Source organism: Ictalurus furcatus, chromosome 18 (genome assembly GCF_023375685.1).
Source record: "Ictalurus furcatus strain D&B chromosome 18, Billie_1.0, whole genome shotgun sequence".
Classification (NCBI taxonomy): Eukaryota; Metazoa; Chordata; class Actinopteri; order Siluriformes; family Ictaluridae; genus Ictalurus; species Ictalurus furcatus.
Genome location: NC_071272.1, coordinates 6,162,829 through 6,190,000, shown reverse-complemented (window position 1 = coordinate 6,190,000; position 27,172 = coordinate 6,162,829). Strand labels below are relative to the sequence as shown.

At 38.9% G+C, this 27,172-nt stretch overlaps 1 protein-coding gene across 1 annotated transcript in view; it reads right to left on the bottom strand.

Annotated features, from left to right (window-relative positions):
• The window catches only part of atp8b1 (ATPase phospholipid transporting 8B1), a 33,388-nt gene extending 21,397 nt beyond the window's left edge, over positions 1-11,991 (bottom strand). Inside the window, exon 1 of the mRNA XM_053649041.1 lies at positions 11,698-11,991. The gene's annotated coding sequence lies outside the window, so the exon portion shown is untranslated. The remainder of the gene's footprint in view (positions 1-11,697) is intronic.
• Positions 11,992-27,172: the final 15,181 nt, after the last annotated feature.

Sequence of the window (27,172 nt, the reverse complement as noted above, 5' to 3'; positions counted from 1 at the left end):
ACACGTGTGGAATGCAGACCTGTTCACCTCGCCTCTCATGTCTGTGATGCCACTCCAGAAAAGCCTTTCGGGGTCTATCCATTTTCCAAAAATTTCCTATTCTAACCGCTCTAGTCACCCTGACTGAGCCTTTACTAAACATTGTAAACTTGAATACGGTTTCGAAAATTCCAAAGAAAGCAAAATTTCAGTGCACCTGGGTTTGTTGATTTTATTATACAGTAAGCACCTCATTTGCTCAAACAGCCCTGAGATCATTCAAAATAAACTTACCAATGTGTACGTTCAGAAAGCAGCCAAGTACAGAACTGAGACGGAAATTTAACTGTCAGTACGTTTACATGGACAACAATAACGCAATATTAACCCGATGAAGACAAAACTTTAGTTAAACTACCACGTAAACAGCAATTTTTTATTACCTTAATCCGATTAAAGTCATACTCGTAGTAAACACAAATCGAATTAAGACATGTGGAGTATTCCTGTTTTAGTCGTATTATCGACGTGATAATCACTGACTACATTTACACGGACAGCAGCAATCTAATTATTGACCTTATTCTAAATAAGACAATATTGTGATGAAGGTGTTTACATGAGTCGCTTTTAGAATATTCCTTTCATGTTCCCATTTTACATGTTATAGAAGATAGATGGATTAACGGCACACATCATTACGTCCCCATGCCACGCCATCCGACGTTCCCTCCAGAATTTCACGTATCAACACACAGTTCATCTTCGTTATGGTACCGTATACAGTTTTGTGTGTTTCTTTTTTAATTTTACAAAAGCTTCAGGTGCAGTTCATTATTTGGCATGGTGTACGTGCAAATAGAGGACTGCTTGAAGCCGTGGGCTGCATCCAAAACCACGTACTTACCTGCTATATAGTAGCCTTAATACGTGTATTTCACCTGCTATATAGCAGGTAAGTACGTGGTTTGGGACACAGCCGTGCTCTCGTTTGCCGTCAAATGGTTGAGCACTGCCGTGTGTGATCGTGTCCTGTCGCAAAATGCGGTGAAAACTCCCACACGGCGTTAATAGTATGATTAAGGTTTGTACATTTCTGTAATACACATCGATAATGCAACTAAAACAGGAATACTCCACATCTTAATTCGACTTGTGTTTACTTCGAGTATGAGTTTAGCTGGATTACAGTCATCAGTGATCACTGTTTATTTGCTAGTTTCTTAATCAGAGTATCGTCTGAATCGGGTTAATATCGGATTATTGTCGTCCATGTAAACGTACTGTATGTAAAGCTGATTAACTTACGACAAAAATATTGTAGAATCCATTACAAAGGATATACGCTCTCAAATATCCTGATCTATATCCATACAGGTGGCACGGACTGCTAATATATCCAGATATTCATATAAAGCAAACATAGCCAATATTCAGATCTATATTCATATAAAGCAGCGGTCACCAATCCTCATCCTTGAGATATTTACATTTATTCACTTAGCAGACACTTTTATCCAAAGCGACTTACAAATGAGAAAAATACAAGCAAAGCGATATATCAAGCAGAGAACAATACAAGTAGTGCTACCATACAAGATCCATTAATTGAGTTCCAGAAGAAGCAAAGTGCACAGAGTAGAGGTGTAAGTGCAATTTTTTTTTATTATGAGTTGGTTAGGTGTTCACGGAAGAGGTGGGTCTTTAGCTGTTTTTTGAAGATGGTGAGAGATTCTGCGGTCCGGATTGAGATTGGAAGTGCATTCCACCACTGAGGAACAGTTAGCGTGAAGGTTCTGGAAAGGGACCTTGCGCCACGCTGAGTTGGAACTGCTAAACGTCGGTCGCTAATCGATCGCAGATTGCGAGAGGGAACGTAGGCCTTCAGGAGAGAGTTGAGGTAGGAGGGTGCTGTTCCTGACAAGGTAACCCATATAAATCTTCCTGCAGGTTTCATCTCCAACCTAAATCCAACACACCTCTTTTAGCTGATCAAGAACTTCTTAAGGCAATGACTAGATGGTCAGGTGGGTTATGGTTGGAACTAAAGTCTTCAAGAAGTCTCCAGGAACAGGGATGGTGACCACTGATATAGAGGATATGCTGTATGCTCCCTAACATGCATATAGAGGACACATGCTCCCAAATATTCACAAGGACATATGCTCCTGAATATCCAAATAGATGATATATGCTCCCAAATATCCTGACCTATACCCATATAGAGGATATGTACTCCTTAAAATCCTCACCTACAGTCATGTGAAAAAAATAAGTACACCCCATGGAAATGGTTGGCTTTTGTGTTTTTTTTTGTTTGTTTGTTTGTTTTTACATATTTTCACCAGCAAACAATTGATCCTCTTTGAAACCTATTAATAAAGGTGATGCACTCTATCAAATGACACATAAAATTGACATTTTGTAGTAATTTGCACAAGGTAAATTAACAAATAAACAAACAGATCAATCACATGGAAAAAGTAAGTACACCCCTACATTTATCATACATTCAAATCCATAAAATTAGAATCAGGTGTTCGAGATCGGGTGCCAGTGACTAAAACCTACTTAGGGAGTGCAGGTGGAACCTGTCTTATTTATACCCTTATAAATCTCTTTGGGGGGGAGGGGGGGGCTTTTATTCATTTAGCATTTTTACATATTATGGCTCTTTACTACTGAAAGTGACAATCCTATTACAGATCATTTATGTAAAGTAAGCACATTATTGTCAAGCTAATCATTAATAATTAACAATGACAATAATTAATGATTATTATTTGTGCAAAACTTGTTTGTGGTGTTTATGTATTGTAGTTCTGGTCTATAGTGGAGTACGTGTATTAGCAGTGGTGAGAATTCGAAACAGTGTTAACACCACACCCAGAGAAGGAAATGCTTCCAAACACCTACCCACCCACCCACACACACACACAAAACAGGTTCAGATGAATAAGTGCTAAAAACAATTATGCAAGAAAGGTCTGTTCTCTGAATATCATGGCAAAGACCTCAGAACATCACGACTTTCATCGTCATCATTTAGTTATTTCACTTTTGTGCAAACAAATTCAGGCAATAAGACGACATCTAATGAGAAACAGTAAATGTATTGAGTATAGAGACTTCGGTCAGATTGCTTTTTGGGATCCAGATCCTACAATCAGACTCTGTGGCAACCAATTAAGAGCCTTTTCTTTCATCTAGCCACAAAACTCTGACTGGAACTGGGTTAAATGGTCACACATGGACAAGACAGGGCAGGTATGCAAACACAATCTGTATAAAGATCTGAATTGTCTGATTGGTCAGCTTTCTATAACTAATTAACATGTTAAATATGTTTTGATCACTTAGACAGCCAGGTACGGGAACAGTTTGGATGAACCACTTTTATAGAAAGGTATGCAGTGCAAGCTAACTCTGGTGCATTGAGCAATGCAAATGAAGAAAAAACACCAGAGCTGAAAAACACGTGAGAAGTCATTATAAAGAAAAACAGGATAGCAAAAGCACTCTTGATCATACTCATAAATCAGTACAAGTTTTTTTTTGCATATTTATAATGTTATAATTTGGCTTTCAAGCAGTTGAAAGTGACCTTCCTGCTGAACCCCCCCCCCCCCCCCCCTCAAAACAATAAAAACCATCATAGAATTTTGTTTTAATGGTTATAATGGGAATTTTGGTTATATATTGATTGATTGGGAATACTGATTTTAACGGAAACTGTAATAATGAGTCTTTATTGGTCACATATACAGTAGAGCACAGTGAAAATGTTTTCTTCGCATACCCCAGCCTGTCAGGAAGCCATGATACGGCGCACCTGGAGCAGAGAGGGTTAAGGGCCTTGCTCAAGGGACCAACAGTGGCAGCTTGGCAGTGCTGGGGCTTGAACCCCTGACCTTCCAATCAGTAACCCAGAGTCTTAACCACTAAGCCACACTGCCCATGGTTATTGTTTTTAATTTATTAAACCATTATTAAATTTATTTAACCATTAGAATTTCCGTGATGGTTCCTGTTGTTTTTTTCAGCAGGGCTACATAGTCTCCAATCTTAAAATGACTGTACGCAACCTTCACAGAACTATTTGCCCTTTCCTTCGTTCAACTCGTTCTGCTTGATGGTGTGCATTTCAAATTAAGCAACTGGAAAAATGTCAAGAAGCATCCAACCCGAGTCAAAAGGACATGCTTATTTAAGAAGAAATGACAGCTGAAGTATTTAACATTCTTCAGCTGTGTGTGTGTGTGTGTGCGAGAGAGACGTCTTAATGAAAGTGGATAGTATTAACAGGAGCGGGTTTCAGATTCCGACAAAACACCACACCCAGAAATCATCATTATTCTCCACTCATACACCTGTCTCAGTCCCTTACTAATATTCTGTAGCACTCTGCATTAATAAAAGCTGTTTATACTATGCTCACCTCTAAGTAGGTGCAAAAGTACACATACAGGGAATTGTTGCTAGCGCAGTTACGATGGCATTTAAAACCAGTCAGGATACACTGTTGGCTCCTAAAACCAAAAGTTTCTTTTCTCACCGACCATATTCCAGCAATGTTTAACATCATATTAATGAGAAATCAAATAAAGGTAGTTAGACGTTGGTCCAAATGCTGAAGTTCCAATGATATGAAGCGGTTGCACCAAGAGACTAGGCTCAGCTAGTTAGCGATCTACGAGATGACGAGCGTGATGGTGTTGACGATGCTATTAGCATGGAAGCTCTGGAAGTTTGAGCAGAGTGAGCTGGACAGACTAAAGCACTGCTGCATCAATCGAGGGGTGATAAAGTAGCTGCATGCACAACGTCACATCACAAGCCAAAATAATTCGGCATGACTGTTCAGTCACTGGATATTGGCCTTTATTTTGACTTCTCCTCAATGAAAAGGGAAATTGTTCTGCTTCTGCCTGCCTACACTTTCCATACTCAACTCACGCAAATGTTCTGTGGATAAATAAAAATATGACTTCCACTTGTTTTTCCATGTTATTTCACTTTAATTTGGAATTCATATTTAATTTATAGCTCCAGCTCTACAGTTATAAATCTGTCGCAGTTATTTATTTATTTATTTATTTATTTATTTATTTATTATATGCCATTTATATTTATAGCGATTTTTTAAAATACATATCACCCCACAACTCCTACTGTTATAAGAAGAAAACTCAACCCCGTCAAGGCTGAGTGACTCTCTACAGAAGCTGACCACACAGCCTAAGGCCAGCGGGGGTGAGCAAACCCAGTTCACTCAAACTCCTGGAGTAGTGGTATAGGAACCAGTGGGGGGGCCCAAAAAAAAAAAAAAAAAGAGAGAGAGCGCGAGAGAGAGAGCATGAATGAAACTAAGCTCCTGCTCTGAAACAGAAACCCACAAGGGGGTAGATGGGCATAAAGCCCCATTCTTATGTGCCATCTCTATGCTTCATCAAGCACAGACAGGCTTAGCTGGTTCCCCCTCATGTCCAGTGTTACAGAGGTATGGAGAGGAAAAGTACTACCAGCTTTTATATTATAATTATTATTATTACCACAGCGATGTTGATTTCTCCAATCTGATTGAAAGGTGTTTCTATAACAGAAGCTCTGACTGGAGTTCCAGCTATAATTTAAATCAGTTCTAATATGTTATCGTTTCTATAGTACCAGCTCATTCACAAAGACCCAAAGCTTTGGAGTCAATTCACTGATTCCTGGTATTTCAAACTAACAGTCAAGCCCAAAACTACGGAGTCGATTCACTGATTCCAGGCAATTAAAACTAAGAGTCAAATCCAATGCTTTGGAGTTGATTCATTGATTCCTGGTATTGACAACCAAGAGTCAAACCTAAAGCTTTGGAGTACCACTACCAGGCAATCAAAACTAAGCTTTGGAGCAGATTCATTGATTCATTTTTTCAGTGTTAAAATTTTAAATAATCTTCTTATTTAAAAATAAATAAATAAATAATAATACAAATGTATTATCATTTATTTTTATTTAAACCAGTTGGTTTTTGTTTTGTTTTTTTAAATGCAACACTACTGTAGACGAATGTTCCTAGGCCATTTGATCTGTTTATTGGGTATTTAACAAACAATATATTATTCCATATAAGCTAATTTTTAAATGATTTAAATAATTGTGTTCGGGAACACTGAGGTATAAAACGTGCATATAGATAAAAGAGTTTTACACTGAAATGACCTCATCATTTTTAGTTTCTACAGAACATCAATTCCCCTCTTTCTTTACAATCACTTGTCAGCTCTTATTTAAGAACCCCTGTGACAATCTAATTTGCTATTCAGTGGATTGATGCAAATCTGCACACATTTGCTTCATGAGTCAGGAAATTCAAATGGGGACGTCTTGACCAGATGACTTGAAGCTATTTGGATGTGATGCCCACAGGAAAAAAAGAGCATTTTACTAAGAAAAAGAGACACGCAGGTCACTGGTTAAGTAACATGATGTAGCAACACAGCCACTTGTTCACCGCAGATTGACCACAAATTACATGAGGACACGATACCGATGCCACAATGTATAACCAGCATGATACACTTCTCTGTGCTGTCAGGCATTTAATAACTACACTGTTTCTCCTTATAACAAGTCGTTTAACTGATATGGTTTTACTTTCCTGATATTATCTCATTGCAGCGTGAAAGAAAGAAAGAAAGAAAGAAAGAAACCAGTCTAGCAAGAAAGAAAGAGAAAAAGATTAGAAAGAAACCAGGCTAGTAAGAAAGGAAGAAAGAAAGCAAGACAGCAAGAAAAAGAAAGAAAGAAAGCGAGAAAAAGGAAGAAAAAAGAAAGATGACAAAAACAAGAAGGGAATGTTGGAAGAAAAAAAAAACCCCCAAAGAGATTAGAAAAAAGCAAGCAAGAAAGACAAATTAAGAAAGAAATTAAATGAGTGAAAGAAATGAAAACCAAAGGAACAATAAAAAAAACAAAAATACTTGAAAAATAAATACATACATACATAAACAAACAAACAAACCCAACAACCCCAACCAACCCAACCCATCAAGTCTTTCTTCCTCTTTTTTGAAGAAACAAATGACATGAGTGAAGAACAAAATGAAAAACACAGGAACAATATAAAAAACAAAAATATTAGAAAAACAAACAAACAAGCTCAAAACAAACAAGGCTTTCTTCCCCACTTTTGAGGAAGAAAGAAAGAAAGAAAGAAAGAAAGACAGACAAAAACAAGAAGGGAATGCTGGGAGAGGAAAAAAAAAAAAAAAACAAAAACAATCCTCCCTGATTTTGATCTTCCTCTATGATGGAGCTGAGTGATGATAACAGAATGTCTTCACACACAAGCGTCCCATAACGTTACATCTCAGTGACGTACGTCAGCGATTCTCTGTTTCCTGCAGCTCACAATACAAACGGATAATACATAAAGGGACTCAGAATAGCCACAAAAGAGCCACACAGTTACGCAACACATGAGCAAACACACACCGGACACCAAGATTAAATCTCCATTCATCAATCAGCTGTATAAAAAACATTGGAATAATATTTATCGTGCTCTCACCCAGGAGTTTCACTCCTGCTTTTCATAACTGTCAAGGACATATATTAGGATTGAACCATGAGCAAACATGCAAATCAGCTTCCCCCCCCTTGTATGACCCATCATGAAACCATCAAAAACAAACACAGAAATATGGGCTGTATTTTCTAGGAGGTGAATCTGCTTAAGCAACCAAATGATCTCCTGTCAAGCAGAAACACATCAACAGCAGGACGGTGTTGAGCAAAATAAACTCAAACTTACTTACAACACCAGAAGGAACCACAGAACTCAGATTTAGTCACCTTTCCACATGGATGCAAGTGTATTAAGGCTACAAACATACATAATCTACATTATACCAAAATATGCACAACATTTTTTCATACTACAGTTATACAGTAGTAGAAAGCTATACAAAGAAAAAGTTAATTTTTCATAGAAACACTTGTGAGACAGTGCAAAATAAGTATTTATTTATATTATGTGATATTTGAATATTACTAATATCTACTAAGAAGAAAGCACGTTACGAATCACTATACGAAGTAAAACACACACGACATGTTATAGCGCTGTTACATGAAAACAGTCGTGAGCAAACAATTGAATTTATTAAAACAATTTTCACTAATTAAAGAACGACACGTCATACTTTTTATCCATTTACGGTTACGTTTAAAAGTTGTGAAATGTCCGCAGAACAACTTATCACTTACATTATAGCAGCTATAAGCGTCCTTCCCAAACCAGATTCAGAGAAGTCGCAGCTTCTACTGCACCCCTGCCTGTTAAAAAGCACCGACACTGGAGACTCCTTCCACAACTGCTCACCAGATCAACAATTACACGTTCTTCTCCTATTATCCTGTTCAAGTCCCTGTGAATTAGCTGTTACTATAGAAATGATAGCATCTTAAAACTACTATCTGGAGCTGCTGTTATAGCAAACTAATCAACACCTTCGAGACGCCGACAAAATAGAAAATCAGGACCTGGACAACCTTCGAAAAGCATTTTAGAATCAGGAACAGTTTTTACTGTCCGTGTAAGACGACAGGTAAACTTTACATACGCTCAAGAATGACATACGATGGACTTTGGTAGTATGTACCATTTCAGGCAACATAATTCAAATCGTTCAAAACTGAAAAGTTTACCTGCTATGTTCCCTCCGTGATTTTGGGTTTCAGGCGAAACCGTGCAACTCTACACTTGTTTGTTTTCAGTTTACACATGTATTTGACTCAGTTGACTCACCTCTCCTGTAAAGGTCACGGGAGGCGTTCATAAATACAGCACTTACATGTATGACACTCCGACCGTGATATCTCTGAGCGTTTAAAACTGGTAAAACTCTTTACAAGTTCTGACAGGTCTGGCTTAGAATGTAGACCACTTTTCCCACACACACACACAAAACGCAAGTGAACATGTGCTTTGAAACCGGATGAACACAAACTGAAAGGGGTCCTACCTTGCGTTTAAAGGTTTGCATGATATGTGGCCTTTCAAGAAGGAATTATAAACGATGTCTAAGATTTTATTTATTCTTTTTAAAAGCAGCAAAGATAACTTATTGACTACTGCACAAGCTCATGACATGCGTGTGTCTCTCTTCCTGTTCACCATGCTCCATTAAAGATTGAAAGGGCCCGGGCAGGGCTGAAACCAGAGACGAGGGTGGGGCTCAAACATGGCCGCCGACCAGGCAGACTAAACATGTGATAATTGGGAGTAAAGTACACAATAGGGGTACAACAATCCCAAGTTTTTGCGTTCCAATTCGCAACAGATATCACCCGAAGGGATCAGAGTATCCCGAATACACCTTACGGAAGACCTCTTATTTATTTATTTATTTATTTTTAATTTAACAAAACTGTTCTTGTGAAGGTACCCATTATTTTCTTTCAGATCAGGCCAAATGCAAATAAAATTTGCATGGCATGAGCAAACCCCCAAACATTTTCCTGGTAAGTATTAGGGGAAGAAGTGTGGGGAAACAAGTTTGCCTCTCATTCAACAACTGAGCTTGTTGACTTGCAAAACAAAAGTTTTTATTTAGTATGTATATTTAAACAAAACGGGCTTCACTGTGATGTGCCACGAGGCATGTTGCTGCTCTAACTAAAATGTGCATGACTCGTTCCGAACGCTACCACCCACAGCACTACACACGTCGGCTTTCGCTAGCTGGATTCGTTAGCGTGAAAGCGTGACGCGATCGTTTCAGAGTCAAGAAGATGCAGGTACGTGGAAACACTGATTTAAAAAATAAAATCAAAAAAAGAATTCCAACCAGAAGTCGTGTAAGATACTGAGAGAAAATAAAGATGCACCGTGACGAGAAAACATCCGAATGTTGACAAACGACTTGCTGACTGTTTGTCGAGGGCAAGTATTTGGAGTGCCGTTTTGTAATAGTGACAAAAAGGTGAAAAAACATCTGACATCACAAAAACGGGTCGAAATACAAAACATGAGTCACTCAGTATGTTTACATGGACGACGATAATCCGATATTAACCTGATTAAGACGATACTCTGATTAAGAAACTACCATGTAAACAGCCATTTTTTATTACCTTAATCCGATTAAAGTCATACTCAAAGTAAACACAAATCAAATTAAGACATGTGGAGTATTCCTGTTTTAGTCGCACTATCTAAGGGGATTATGGACATGTACACACCTTAATCACACTATTAACGTCGTGTGAGAGTTTTCACCGCATTCTGCGACAGGACACATACACACACGGCAGCGCTCAATCATCTGACAGCAAACAAGAGAGCACGGCTGTGTCCCAAACCGCGTACTTATCTTTTATATAGTAGGTGAAATACACGTATTTTGGCTACTATATAGTAGGAAAGTACGCGGTTTGAGACACAGCCCACGGCTTCAAGCAGTCCTCTACTAGCACATATAGCATGACAAATAATTAACTGCACCTGAAGCTTTCGTAAAATTAAAAAAGAAACACACAAAAACTGTATACGGTACCATAATGAAGACGAACTGTATGTCGATATGTGAAATTCTGGAGGGAACGTCGGATGACGTGGCATGGGGACGTAATGATGGGTACCATTAATCGATCTATGTTCTATAGCATGTAAAACCGGGACATGAAAGAAGTATTCTAAAAGCGACTCATGTAAACACCTTAATCAGAATATTGTCTTATTCAGAATAAGGTCCATAATTAGATTACTGCTGTCCATGTAAACGTAGTCAATGTGTATTTCTTTTTAAACACCGCTTGGTCGTATTCCTTCATCCAGACTTATAGACTTATACAGAGTTACATGACGTGCATGAGGTGGACGAAGAGACGTAAATGTAAATGAGAGCGAAACTGTGTGTGTGTGTGTTGGTGAAATGGGTGCTTTATGCAACACATACGTTTAACACATTACTTCAGGCAATGGCTTCCAACCCTTTTGTCAAGTAATTAACACAAATTATTTCGACTGCTTTCAGATTCATTTTTGCAAAAAAAAAAAAGTTTGTATTTATTTTCAAAAGCTTAAACTTTTTTGAAAACTTTTTTTTTAACCTACATTACTGAGATATATGCAATAGATGTAGGTTATAAAATTTACTGTCTAATAAATTTGGTCCAAATGGATATGTAACTAATATAAACACAAGTGTGGGAGTTAAGCCAGTCTATTCATTCCTTCACATTGTGCGCAGAAACTCATTACTAGACTACTTAAAAAGTTTACAAGTATAATTTCTTACAGTAGTGTTTAGAAAGTCCAGAAATATTTTTTCCCCTGAGATACAGTGTGTGTGTCGTAAATGTCAGCTGGGTTTCATGTTCCTGTCAGATTCATTCACAGACCGAGACACCTAAAACAAACCATTTCCATTGAATTCAGAAACCCAAAACGGACTTACGGTCTCGTACACATGATTAGAATTAAAGTTAGAATGCTGTAACTACAAGTTATCGTCTCCAAATGGATAGAAATGGGAAATTCTTTTACTTTTCAGGCAGCGCCGCTGAGGGAGAAGAGATGCTATCCTGAGCTAGCTTACCTGACAAAGACACACCTGAAAGCTGCTGCACTGGATTCATTTCCGTCCTCGCGCGCATATATGACAATAAAAACAAAAAGATAAATAGAACATTTAAAATGAGAAAACTTTTCTCAAAGCTTACCTTTTCTCAAACGAATTCGTTTAACGTCCGCAGACCAAAAATTCGGTGATTAATGGTTCATGCTGTCCACCACGTCCGTTCGTTTCAAACCGACTGCTCTCCCTCCCTGTGTCTGTGTGTCTGTGTGTGTGTGTGTGTCTCTCTCTCTCTCTGTGTGTGTATCTACCTGGAGACTCGGCGCAAACTTGAAAAACTGGCTGGACGAGACGTGTTTTTCTTTCTTTCTTTTTCTTTTTCTTTTTGAAAGAGGCGGGCTAAACTACCGACGTGTGCAATTTACACAGTTCTGGGAATGTAGTAGTTCCTGCTTCCTGAGACACGTCACATCACGAGAGCGGCTCAAAAACTATCTCGCGGAGTAAAAGGAACACGGTCACGTGACCGGGCAGGTGAGAAGGTGTGGCACAGTTCGGTGAATACAGCAGGTCTGTTTGTAATTGTATGTAATTACGGTAGAAGTAGTAGAAGTAGTTGTAGTAGTAGTAAGTGGCTGTGCGTCTTTTATAAAGATTACGGCCACGTACGCAGGTAGAACTTTATAGGGTTGCCAGAGTTGTTTTCTTGGACCATCATCTCTGATTAAACAATTGAGCGCGTGGTTTTATAGGAAAATATTCGGTGTGATGAAGCGAAAGTTGATTCTTTCCATACCACCCAGGCAGGGGACAACCTGGCCTGGCTGGGGTGCTAAGCCATCACAGGGCACAATCGCACACACATTCACACACCTATTCACACACTACGGACAATTTTTGAAATGCCAATCAGCCTACAAGGTATGTCTTTGGACTGATGGAGGAAACCAGAGTACCTGGAGGAAACCCCTGAAGCACACCATGATATCCTGCAAACAAATGATCCAATAATGATATTAAATTAAAAGCCAGGCTGACAATTAAAACTTTCACGTATACACCTAAATGGGCTAGAATATTTTAAACAGAAGAATAATTGTGAAGTAAAAGGCTGAAAGAGATTACTTTCACTTTTGGAGTATTTGCATATATTCTGCACAGGTGTGTCTTCGGATGACGTTCATGTTTTCAAAAGTGAAAATGTAAAAAAAAAAATCCAAATGAACATGATTCCTCAAGGTTTTTCACTCTAAAGGTTTGGAAAGAGACATGGTTCATGGAACCATTTAATAGTGCCTCCAGATGTACAAACCTAACAAACGTAGGTTTCTATTTTTGTAAGAGTGTAAGTACAAGCTGAAAGCTGCTCTCTTCTGCCTCCAACTTCTAACATGTCACTCCAAAATCTCCCATAGGTGTTTGATTGGGTTGAGATGTCATGAGTGTGAAGGTCAGAGCATCTGATTTACATCATTTACATCTTAATCAATAAACGCAGCATTTAGAACAGAGCCCCTGGTTTTTCCGTTAATTTGTCATCTATCTGTATGTTTGGGTTCATCTGTTCGAGGCCAAATATTAACCTCCTGGCAGAGGTGTTTGGCCTAAAATGTCCATGTACCTTATGAAATTCATACTGCTATTAATCTTTACCACTGGCTGCAAAACAACCACCAAGCATCACTGATCCAATACCAACAGTAGTTTCAGAGGATTTTCTTTCCATTATTTCGCCAAACATTTGGTCTCATCTGACCACAGCACACTATTCCAGTGATGCTAGGTGAAATTCAGTGGTTGTGTAATTCTTTCAGGAAGTGCTAGAACTGACACTGCGATCGTCCTCCTGGTAAAATAATACCATTTTAAAAGAAGTAAGCTATTTATTAGAGTAATTTTTATGAAAGAACATTTTTATTATGTTTTTCTCCCCATGATAAAATTAGAAAAAAAAACTTTGTGGCATTTCTTGCTTGTTTGTTTGTATGTTAGCTTGTTTTTTTGTTTTTTTAATTTATTGAATCATTGTGTGTAATGTTGATATCATACACTCAATTTTTTAAGGGTGCCAATAATTCTGAGATTGAAGGGTGTCAATAATTATAGGGTTAACTCAGTCTATATCTATCCATCCATCTCTAACCTAAGTCTTCTTTCTTGAACAGAGGACAAAGATCTGTTTTAGACTTTACATCACAAGATGGCGCCCTCACATCTGTCATTTACATTCCTGCACTTCTACATGAACATCCACCTTACTCTCTAAAGTTCATACTTGTTCATATATATATATATATATATATATATATATATATATATATATATATATATATATATATATATATGTATATGTATAATTTCTCTAACTCTGATTCTTGTTGTGTGGCCGATATGGTGCGTGTCTCTGCTACATTACATCATTGATGTTTTGGCCTGGATAAAGCATAATTGCCCTTATTAAAATGGAGACGATGATTGTTTGTGGCATTGTTAGAAGTGGTTGGAGTAAAAAAAAAAGAATTCTGGGTTCGTTTAAGTCGTGTTGTTGGTGGGACAATGCAAAAAAACTTGTGTCAGGGCTAGCAGATGACAGATGGACAATGTGATATAACTAATTTATAAGCACGAACTGCTTGTAAATGTTTCTGTCAAATCTTGGCGAAGATTCTCTTTACATGCTATTGATACACACTGTGGTTTATTTTTGCTCTTTTTTTAGGAATAGTCTATACAAAACAAAAAATGAGGGAGCAAGTGATATTACTCTAGTGTGCATTAGTCACAGAGTATTTAAAGCTTTGAGTCAAACCAGGAATGATCCAATCTACAAAGAAACTTTCAGATCTACTGAAAGTTTCTTTGTAGATTGTATCATTTGTGGTAATATACTTCCAGAAATGCTAACTAATGGCATTACTGTATAATGAAGAGCCTGTAGACAAGCTTGTTCAAGTTAAAACTGCACTAACAATGGAATATGTTAAGGTTGTCTTAACTTGTTGAACGACATATTATATGATGTATTTACACCTTCATGGGTCACTATACATTCAATCAGTGAGTACAAATAATTCCGGAATAAACAATATGGCTGAATGAATGTTTCTAGTGGTTGATTGGTGGGTGCCAGTATTTATGCCTATTAACATGACTTGAGTTACCTTACCAATATTTTGTAACAAATGTGGTATGGCATGTAATACCACATTTTGTATGGCATATAATTGTTGATATTGTGACGTTTTCTATGAGGAGATGTTTATATAGCATTTATGGAAGGAGTCTCCAGTGTCAGCACTTTGTTACAGCCAGAAGTAAAGCTGTAAATTATCAGCACATCATATAGGGGCCTCTGTGATTAAAGCCATGATGATGTGGATTTCTTTATATTTTGACAGCACATCATGAGGTATTTTTGGATACCTCATGCTAAACCTACATACAGTGAAATCCTATAGACTGAGAAAGGCAAAATTGTCTCACAAAATTGTCTATGCCCAAAAAGATCCTGTGGTTTTCCAGGGTCCTGACAGCATCCGCTCAGTGTGTGGCAAAGCAGCGCTTGGGGGTCCTCAAACAAATTCAGATTGCAGTGATTCACACTCTATTCCCGGATAAAAGTTAGTGATTCAGAGCATGTTTTGCACTGTGTATGGTCCTGTTTCCTTTAGACCGGATAAATGCTCTGTCAGGTCTCCATAATGGGGTCTTTTATTCATTTATTTTCTTTTTCAGTGAAGGGTGGTATTGTTAAAGCTTAGGAAATCTTTCAAAGACAGACTAATTTGTGCTACCAAAGATTATTTACCAAAAGTTATTTAGTAAATTGAAATGCGCCTTGAGCAAGACAGACTAGCTAACTCAAGCTAAGGGGAAGGCTTGTCATCTACATTACATTTACATTTATTCACTTAGCAGACGCTTTTATCCAAAGTGACTTACAAATGAGAAAGATACAAGCAAAGCGATATCAAGCAGAGAACAATACAAGATACAATACAATACATTGTTATACATTGTTATACAATACAACAATACAAGAACAATACAATACATCTAGTCATCTTATTTTCACAAGTAGAATACCATGGCGCTATAGACACTTCTCCTTTGAGGGAAAACGAAGACCAACGCTTACAGTATATTTTAGAAAATTCCAAGCAAGAAAAACCTTGCAATATACTCCTACTATTAAACAGAACTCCTAAACACTAGATCTTTTAGCTCACCAGATCTCTAACACTGTATTCGCTCGATTTTCCGTTTCCATTCTTTGCTTGTTTGCTTGCTGTTGTAGAAGCAGGAACATAACCACATTTTGAGATTTGGTACATGACGGGTCCAGAAGAGATAAAAAAATAAAAAAAACTTTTAAAATGGCGTAATCCAGACAAAACTGGAGGTGAATATGCCAAGTCATGGTAAATAAGCACAGAGAAATGCAGTACGTATGGGATAAGATATATTTAACCAAAATTATTTCTCGCCCCTGACTGTAGATGGAGTTCTTTTAACTGTCTGAAGTGCGTGGTTCAGTTTCATTCACAAATTATTATTTCTTTTGGAACTAAAAGTCACTAAAGTGAATTATATCAATTTCGGTCACAACTATACACCAAATTCAATTGCAGCTGATGTTACATCAGCGTTTTTTAAGCATCCGTGTACCATCACATTGTTGAGTTCTTGATTCTGATTGGTCAGAAGGTGTTGATTAATTTTCTATAACGGAGGCTTTGATAGAAAATTAGTTCAAATCACAGGGATATATACAGTATCTCACAAAAGTGAGTACACCCCTCACATTTTCTAAATATTTGATTATATCTTTTCATGTGACAACACTGAAGAAATGACACTTTGCTACAATGTACAGTAGTGAGTGTACAGCTTGTGTAACAGTGTAAATTTGCTGTCCCCTCAAAATAACTCAACACACAGCCATTAATGTCTAAACCGCTGGCAACAAAAGTGAGTACACCCCTAAGTGAAAATGTCCAAATTGGGCCCAATTAGCCATTTTCCCTCCCCGGTGTCATGTGACTTGTTAGTGTTACAAGGTCTCAGGTGTGAATGGGGAGCAGGTGTGTTAAATTTGGTGTCATCGCTCTCACACTCCCTCATACTGGTCACTGGAAGTTCAACATGGCACCTCATGGCAAAGAACTCTCTGAGGATCTGAAAAAAGAATTGTTGCTCTACATAAAGATGGCCTAGGCTATAAGAAGATTGCCAAGACCCTGACACTGAGCTGCAGCACGGTGGCCAAGACCATACAGCGGTTTAACAGGACAGGTTCCACTCAGAACAGGCCTCGCCATGGTCGACCAAAGAAGTTCAATGCACGTGCTCAGTGTCATATCCAGAGGCTGTGTTTGGGAAATAGACGTATGAGTGCTGCCAGCATTGCTGCAGAGGTTGAAGGGGTGGGGGGTCAGCCGTCAGTGCTCAGACCATACGTTGCACACTGCATCAAATTGGTTTGCATGGCTGTCATCCCAGAAGGAAGCCTCTTCTAAAGATGATGCACAAGAAAGCCCGCAAACAATTTGCTGAAGACAAGCAGACTAAGGACATGGATTACTGGAAGCATGTCCTGTGGTCTGAGGAGACCAAGATAAACTTAACGGCAACCAGGTGAGGAGTACAAAGACAAGTGTGTCTTGCCTACAGTCAAGCATGGTGGTGTGAGTGTCATGGTCTGGGGCTGCATGAGTGCTGCCGGCACTGGGGAGCTACAATTCATTGAGGGAACCATGAATGCCAACATGTACTGTGACATACTGAAGCAGAGCATGATCCCCTCCCTTCGGAGACTGGGCCGCAGGGCAGTATTCCAGCATGATAACGACCCCAAACACACCTCCAAGACGACCACTGCCTTGCTAAAGAAGCTGAGGGTGAAGGTGATGGACTGGCCAAGCATGTCTCCAGACCTAAACCCTATTGAGCATCTGTGGGGCATCCTCAAACGGAAGGTGGAGGAGCACAAGGTCTCTAACATCCACCAGCTCCGTGAGGTCGTCATGGAGGAGTGGAAGAGGACTCCAGTGGCAACCTGTGAAGCTCTGGTGAACTCCATGCCCAAGAGGGTTAAGGCAGTGCTGGAAAATAATGGTGCCACACAAAATATTGACACTTTGGGCCCAATTTGGACATTTTCACTTAGGGGTGTACTCACTTTTGTTGCCAGCGGTTTAGACATTAATGGCTGTGTGTTGAGTAATTTTGAGGGGAGAGCAAATTTACACTGTTACACAAGCTGTACACTCACTACTTTACATTGTAGCAAAGTGTCATTTCTTCAGTGTTGTCACATGAAAAGATGTAATCAAATATTTACAAAAATGTGAGGGGTGTACTCATACTCATACAGATACTGTATGTATATATATATATATATATATATATATATATATACATACATATATATATATATATATATACATATATATATATATATATATATACATATATATATGTATATCACTGTGCTCTAAGCCTAAAAAAATTTATCATATCTCATTTTAGAAAATGTGTTATTTAACAAAAATAAACAAATAACATGATGAGATACATTATTTCTTTAACATGTATGGAAGGAGTCTTCAGTGTCAGTGCTTTGTAACAGTCAGTAAGTTTTCCTCCTTGGGAGCAGTTTGCGCTTTGCAGCATTATAGCTGAACTCACTTGTTCCATGGATGTTCCACAGCATTAAAAGTAACTATAAATGCATAAAAAAAGAACAACATGAATAATTTTTTTTTAATGGACTAGTTGGCAAATTGATACTGGTTCAAGAGGAATAGTGGGCGCACGGTGGCTTAATGGTTATCACGTTCGCCTCACACCTCCAGGGTTGGGGGTTCGATTTCTGCCGCAGCCCTGTATGTGCGTGTTTGCTGCGTACTGCGGGGGTTCCCTCCAGGTACTCCGGTTTCCTCCTCCAGTCCAAAGACATGCATGGTAGGCTGATTGGCATGTCCAAGTGTATGAATGGGTATTTGAATGTGAATGTGAGTGCCTTGCGATGGATTGACACCCCGTCCAGGGTGTCCCCCACCTTGTGCCCCATGCTCCCTGGGATAGGCTCCAAGTTCCCCTCGACCCTGTAGGATAAGCGGTATAGAAAATGGATGCATGGATAAGAGGGATAGAACTATTTGTGCAACTATTGGAAAATAATCCACTTCTGGTGGTAACAGAAACTCTGCTTCATCACACCACCCTGTCGTTGATTATTTTCCTTTTATAGTATGCCCCTAAATTTGCAGCATATCAGTGGTATGTATTCTTACCTCTTGGTTTCACCCATGTTTCTTTTTACATATCCCACAGTACACCACGTTGAGTCTTTCCAGACGAATGCACGATTCCTGACCTGTGATAAATTCCGTGATGCATGTAGGAAGTGTCTACATGAACTCGACACAGCTGGAGGTCACCTGGCCTGACTCACAGCTGCCATCCCACTCTTAATTATTCCTCTGTGGACAGGGTAACAAACGTGGTGTCGAGCTTTAAATTAACGACCGTCTTTTTGTCGTCCCATTAAGCATTTTGTTCAGCCAACGTGATATGAACAAGACCATGAGATTTTTTTTCTTTTTGTCATGGCAGCATATATGTGAGAAAAAACACACGCCGCACTATCAGCTACATCCTAGGCTAGCATTTTTTTTTTTTAAAAAACTCTGTCCTAGAAAGACCCCCATCCTCCCCTTACCTTTCTTGTGGTCAGTGGTTCACGGGAGGGGGATAATAGCGAGAGAGAAAAAGGGGGTGAGTGAGTGACTCATCACCCCAGGGCTCTTTCATGTTACAGCCTGAGCATGTTTACCCGAATCTCATTCGTAGTGGTGAGACTGCTTGAGGAGTCTGGCTTGCATTTTTATCAGATGGAGGAGCCTCACATCCCCTCTACCACTTTCAAAAAAAAAAAAGGCTGACAGCAGCACAATTTTTTAGCAAGGATGCATTTTATGCACAAAACAAATTCTACATCATCCACTATCTCCAATCAGCATGCCTGCGCATATCAAGGTCAACAAAGAGGTTTGCACGCACACTATTACAGCCACAATTACATGTTTCTCTATATACGTGTACATGTTCTGTATAAAGATAAGGGACAGAAAAGTATTCTGGGATACACTAATGAGTGTTGTACAGAATTACTGGCCCCATTTATGTACAGGAGTGAAAATGAATACCATGTATGATATTGTGAGCTTAAACATACAGATCTGTTTTATTTGAATACACTATTAAACTATTAAAACACACAGTATATATACAGTATGTAAAGCAAGCTTGCATTTGCAAAATGTCTCGTAAAAGTCGGAGATAGCCCGACTTATCTCAAAATGCCTCCCAGATGATTTGATTTTTATCTACATGCCAGTAAAACATCCAAGGAAAGATATAAGCTTCGTGTGAAATGTACAAATGAAAACAAATATAATCTAGATTTTTTTACATTCTAGCAGTATTATAAGCTAATGTAAACACAGAGGAAACCCTATCAGTTATGAATGTCAACGTCCTAAGTTTCCTACGCGTTTTACGTTTAATTCCAAGTCAAATATCTTCAAATCCAATTATCTAAACAGGAAACACTTCCTGGTAATGTGGAATCTTCAGCACAATTACAATGGCAAGCGCTTCTTCAGAAGCTTATCATCTCTGCATTTGTAACAGTCCAATCGAAAACATAGCTGTGAAAAATACAGAACATCTGCATTTGATAAAAGAGTACAAATACGATAAATATTTGATGTTTCCATATAGTTCAGGGAAACCATTTTCATCCATTTGAGCCGCATTCGGAGTTAAGACCACACGTCATGTCAATATTTACGCTGGGAAAGTTCCTTATATTCAGAGATCGGTTACGCACGCACCCCAATCAGTGTGTGTAAATCGTCTGTATGTAGATCACAGCTCCAAGGATGTCAGGTCTTTCTTGAGTAGAAGCATCAGGGACATTTTTTTTTAAAATATAGTCCAGGCAACCAGCTTTAAACACATGCACTTGGGATAGAAAATACGGACTGAAGAAGCAGACAGGGTTTTTTTTTTCTCCCTTTGCTGTCAAATGTAATATAATGTAACATAAAAGAAAAAGATTAAAAATTAAAAATGAAAAAAAAAGATATATGATGTATGAATGTAAAAATGGCATGCATTGACTTACAAGCACTGAGGCAGGATACCATTCGGAAAATATATAAATAAGCAGTTTAGAGTTAAGAGATCGTGCTTAAGAGCCAAACAAATGGTAAACAGTCTGCGCTTATAAAGTGCTTTTTTAACTTTATCGGTTCTACAAAGCGCTTTACACTGTGTCTCATTCACCCACATACACACCAATGGTAGCGGAGATGCCATGCAAGGTGCTAGCTTGCCAGTGGGAGCAACTTGGGGTTCAGTGTCTTGCCCGAGGACACTTCGGCATGTGGAGTCACATGGGCCAGGAATCGAACCGCCAACCCTACGATTAGTGGACAACATGCTCAACCGTCTTGAGATTTGAACTTATAACCTTTTTCTCGCATACGCAGAACCTTAAAGGTGTTCAGTGATTTTTTTTTTTTTTTTTTTTGCAATGTTTGGAAAGAATCTCCTTCCATCTTTAAAATATTTATCTGATCTAATTTGGTGACCCAGACTCTGTATCTATCAAAATAACAATTCATGTGGAGCATAAACATCCAACCAGTTCATCAGGATTAAAGGTAAGGAAGCATCTCTACATCTCTGCCAGTCAAAAACACTCAATTTCTTGCATTAGCATCGGACGTTAAGGATTAACTTGCTGAAGGGAGAGGTTACATTTGTTTGGAGTTTGAGTTTCAAAACAGCTAGCTTCGGTGAATTTCCATCAATGTCCCTGACTGTACCTTTAACTGCTGAGCTACCACTGTCCCCATCGAGGACTTCTGCTCGAACTGACTATTACTATAGATCATATGGTGCAAATTAAACTCAGAGGAAAAGTGTTTCAATTTCAATCATGGAACTTCTTTTCGGTTCATTTATTTCACAATGCTGTAGTGTGTTTTGCAGCGTGTTTAATTCCCAGATAGTACAGTAGATGTAATGAATGACAGCCATTTTATCAGCTTTTCTACCAACATTGAATGCTCTAATCTGATTGGTCAGAACGTATTTCTATAGTAACAGCTAATATACGGGGACTTGTATGGCTCTCCACATAATCCAAGCCTACATGTTAACAAAGAAAATACAATACAATACAATCACTGATATGCTGAAGTTTTTAAAAAAGTGTAACATTTATGGAAGGAGTCTCCAGTGTCAATGCTTTGGAATGGTGAACAAATTTTAAAAAGTATGATGTTCATTAATAATTTTATTTTCAATTGTAATCATTGGCAAGTTCCTGTGGTATAAGTGGAATAAAACACTTCAGGATGTCTGTAAATAGTCAACTTCGGGTTGTTAACAGTAACCCCGCTTCATCACACGACCTTTTCGTTGATTATTTTCCTATAACCGCCTGAAGTCCTGAAGTGTTTTTATTCCTTACTTATAAACCTGGACCAGTGAAAGGCCTGTGTGTGAGAGATAAAGCTAGAGTGAGGGAAGTGATTTGCTGCATCCCATTAGTTTTATTCTGTTGACGTGCTGTAATTCAGGCCTATAATAAAACCATAAAGCAAAGCAAACTTCATTTGGAAGTGAAATTGCACAGAGGTGTTGAACTGCGTGTGGGGAGTTTACACTTCTCAGGTTTATCACCCTAAAATAAACACAGGCTTCCGATACACTTAAAGTATAAAGTATAGTAGATGTGTCCAAAGAGTTTTGGCATCCATATTAGATCATTTGCTCTTAACAAATGTGGGTTACATTGGGTTGTTTTTGTTTGTTTGTTTGTTTGTTTGTTTGTTTTTGTGGAACTGAGTGCAACAGCACCACCAATGGTCATAAGGAAAACACACAGAATGGTATAAAGAAGAAAGAAGCGTCGCGGTTTAGGCTGATTTCTTTCTAGCCCAGACTGTAGATTCGTGATTGCAGAGAGCGAGATGCTCCTTAGTTTTATTCTCAATTATGGCTGATATTTTCAGACACATTCGTAACTTGTCATGTTGTGATGATAGTGAACAAGGTAGATTATTTACTCGATCGTCCTTTTCCACCAAAATGACTTTGGATGAGAAACTAAAAGCAGATAGACTAAGCACACTGTCCAGTCAAACAACAAACAACACACAAGGACAGATGACAGAACTGTATGTTACGAAAGAGTTACGACTTTCCTGCTCATTGAGTATGGTATTCAGAGGAAACACTTTTTAAAAATGTCAACACTTGAATGTAGCTTCCTATCTGCCTTTATCTATGTATCATTGTAAATATATTGATATTAGATAATAGATTTTAGCCCTGACGTCTACTCTGTAAACCTGAGTGTCTGGGGGGGGTCGGGGGGGGGGGGGTGTAGGGCAAGAAAACTGAGCTATTCGTTTTTCACCCCTTCTTAAACCGTTTATTTTGGTCATTTGAGATGCGTCAGACTAACTGTGGTTCCTCTTCCACCAGAGCGAGCAGTGATGGTTTAACGCTTTTAGTTCAAAGGCAAATCTGTCAGTAATTAAAGCCAACAGCCTGCCTGTGTGCTCCAGCGGCTGTTTAGTGGTTATAAGTGATTCCGTGGGGGAAAGTCGTCACTCGCTTGCTGGTTTATTAGGCTTTGTTGTGGCCCGTCCTTGTGGTGCCTTCCAATGCCACACCAGATCAGTGCCAGACCCAAAATCAGCACTCACTCATTAACAGACAGGAATTTTACTGAAAACAAGAATAACAAGACTTTCCTCAACACTGACCTGACCTTTCAACTTGTAGAAAGGTTAAAGGTGAAGCGTAAAGATTTAATGGCACATACATGTTCTTCCACTGGGTGGTGCTAAAATATTCCTAGAGGCATCATTAGAAATGCAGATACGAATACTTTATTACTGTATTTAAAAAAGGAGTGAAGGAGTTTTGGTTCCACAACCACAGAGAAAACATCCCAGAGCTAGTTTGGGTTTAGACTATGTCTTGTGTTTTCATGAACCATCATCATGTGGCTGTTATTCCCCATTTTATAGTACAATTATTGGCATATTAGTAAGCTACTAATGACTATTACTGAATCTTTCTACTTCACTCTTTTCCCCGTTTCTCATTACACGGGATTGGATTGTGGTGCTGTTTAATAGACCTTTAAGTCAGTGTAATATGTTTTCCTGAGTCTTTGTAATGGATGCTATCGTATTATAATTTCTCTGTACTATTAATAGTATACCGTAGGTAGCTATACTGGGATACATACATACATAATACATACAGAAGCACTGAATAAACCAAAATCTTGTAATTGTAATGTTGTATTTGTTAGCGAAAATACGGTAATGTTAGGCATATGTTACTTACATGCCACTGAGTAGGCTCTATGTAAGAGATTTTACACCAAAATCACCACGTGGCTTATAAGTATTTGAAGTTGAATAGTTCTGGCTTGACGTAATAATTTCCAGAGCTTTTATAATCACAAGGATCCTAAAAACCTTTATAAAACAATGCTGGATGATTTATAATAGGCTTAAGTCAAAATTTGTGAGGTGACGTTTGAGGTATGACTTTGCCTTTTCAGTAAAGAGAGGACAGACGATTCCTCGATTGTTCGCCGAAGTGATTTATGTATCCTATTTATTTAGCTGACATGTGGGTTTAATAAATAAACAAATACCAAGTGATGTTGTAGAATGCATACAATGTTGTAAACGTGGATTTGACTAGCATTTTACTTTAGGACATGAAAATCGTTCATTCAGCTCACACAGGCCTACAGACTCGTTAACTAAGCGATGCTGTATAGGAATTGCACTTTGTAGTGCATTTCAACGCATTATTCAGCCTAGGAACATCTAATTTCATGCTCCTGCATGAAGTAAACAAATTTCCGCAAAGGTAAGATGACATGGATGTACTTTATAGAAGATGTCTCAAAGCTTCATGGATGTGCTGCTTGTAAAAACTAATAAGCAGCAAAGATAAGGATAAAAATGACAACCAGTCTCAAGCAGACGATCCCTGATGACTCCACGTGAGCTTTAATACAAGTAAATAAATCCTCCGGCATTGCTTTATGAAAGATTATGCACGGGGAAATACGGAGCCTATCCCGGGAACACTGGAAGAACACTGAAAAAGTTCAGTCATTTGGGTTTAAATTGTAAGGTGAACAAGGTGAATGGCATGAAAGTGCTGCTGAATTGTTTTTTGATTCAATCTATTTCAGAACATTTTGGCTTTCTTTAAGCAATCATTGTTAACTCTAACAAAGTAATCAATTCTAGCTCTTATCTAATGGCAACGTGCCAAGTTCCTGTCTTCATGTTCTCTCTTTCATGTCCCTATCAGATAAAACCTTAGGGTAATATCAATCCTTCTCTGGAAAAAAAAAAGTATATCGTTTCAGGGCCCATTCATCTTAATTAGCATTCGTTTGCATCAACATTGAGGATAACTCTAATTAATGCCATGGCCTACGTCTCGATCTGCCAAGAGCAATATGAGATCGGTTATGAAAGTTGTATATCTTGGCACACAGTGGTCTAAACCAACATCGGATATAAAACAATGCAGCATAAGGAAGCTTTTAGTTTCAACTCTGACAGAAAACGGGGCTTTTTGTTACAGCAAGACAAAGAAAGAAGAAAGGGGATGGACTGATGGCAGAGCTGCAACATACACTCTGGCATCACTGAGAGAAGATTCAAGCAGTTTAAAGTTTAGGAAAAGTAAGGAGGAAGTTTAAAAGCAAGGGGGAAAAAAAGGATTCCAAGACTGATCCGACTATAATCGGATTCAAAATATCCAGTGATAAGACGTATAATCATTGACACGGCGATGTAAGGAGTCTCCAGTGTCAGAACTTTGTAACAAACAGTATTGTATTCTAAGTTTTCCACTATGCAAAAGTCTTCTGGACCTAGAACTTTGCACTTTCCAGTTTCTGGTGAGGAAACAACTGTTGCTGCTATAAAGTAAGTGATAACAGGATCTAGCTTTGCTTCACAGGCGTTCTACAACATTGAATGTAACTATAAATCGATAGAAAGTACAACATGTAAATAAGAAAATTGTAATTGTTGACAAATTGCAGTGATGTACAGTATGAGGAATAAAACACTTCAGGTAACTCTGCTTCCCATCAGTGATTATTTTTCTATAACAACAGCCCCCAGAGTGTTTTGTTTCTTATATAGAGAACCTGCACTTTAAATGGTTTATGATACAGCCTGACGCACGGGTTGCAGAGCAGAACACCTATAAAAGGTTACAGACAAAACTGGTCAGTCTCCCCGGAGAGGAAATGTCATGATGACAGCCCGCAGTGATACTGTTCAAAAGAGATCAGTGACGACCCTTTAATTTACTGATGCATTCCGAAACAGACAATTTCCTCAGCAATGAACCTCTGCGGTAATGACACCGTTCAAGCCCTCTAACCAGAGGCATTTGAGCAATGTGTCTTCTCATTGTCCGGTGTTTTGAGGTCGGGACGGACAATTCAAGAATGCTCCGCTCTGGCTTGGCTCAAAAACTCTATTGCTTCTGTTGCGGGGGAAAACAAAAACAAAACAAAAAAACCTTACGTCGCATAGCGTTACCTAAAATGTTCTTACTGTCCTGAGGACGATTCCCACTGCTGCCCTGTGTGTGTGGACTTCTCCCTGTGCTGCAGGGGTTTCCTCCGGGTACTCCGGTTTCCTCCCCCAGTCCAAAGACATGCATGGTAGGCTGATTGGCATGTCCAAAATGTCCGTGAATGTGTATGAGATTGTGCCCTGCGATGGATTGGCACCCCGTCCAGGGTGGATTGGCACCCCGTCCAGTGGCACCCTGCCTTGTGCCCCATGCTCCCTGGGATAGGCTCCAGGCTCCCTGCGACCCTGTGTAGGATAAGCGATATGGAAAATGGATGTATGAATAATAACAAGATGGTGAGTTTTTTGGTTTTGTTTTTTGCTCCATGGGAGCAATTAATGCCTGATATTTACATTTCGAGGTACGTAGCACCCTAGCAACAAGAGTTTGTACATTAAAAGGTACACATTTGTACCTTCATTCTTCTGGAGCTGCATAATCCACCTGGACACAAAGAGTTAACAGAATGATCTCAGACTTAATTCAACTCTGAGGGCTCAATTTAACATCATCACGACCCCCCCCCCCCCGCCCCCCATCATCACCACCACCACCACCACAGCTGCAGTGTAATTATCACTAACACTCAAGATCAAACTTGTATCTTCAGCCTACACACTTCTGTCACGTGATCTATTGATGGCTCTAGTTGAATAACAATGCATTTATTTGTTGCACACACACACACACACAAAGAGGTTCAGCTTTAACTGCACCAGTTGCATTGTGGTTGTTGAAAGTCTGCGTCCCCTCGCGCACTGAGGCGCACGCACAAACACACGCACACGCAGGACGGACCAAACTAAGTCACGTGAGCGCTCATGAAGTTGTTCCTCCGGCCTGTAAAAAAAGCAGGGATGCAATTTGAAGAAGAGGAGAACAAAGAACTCAGA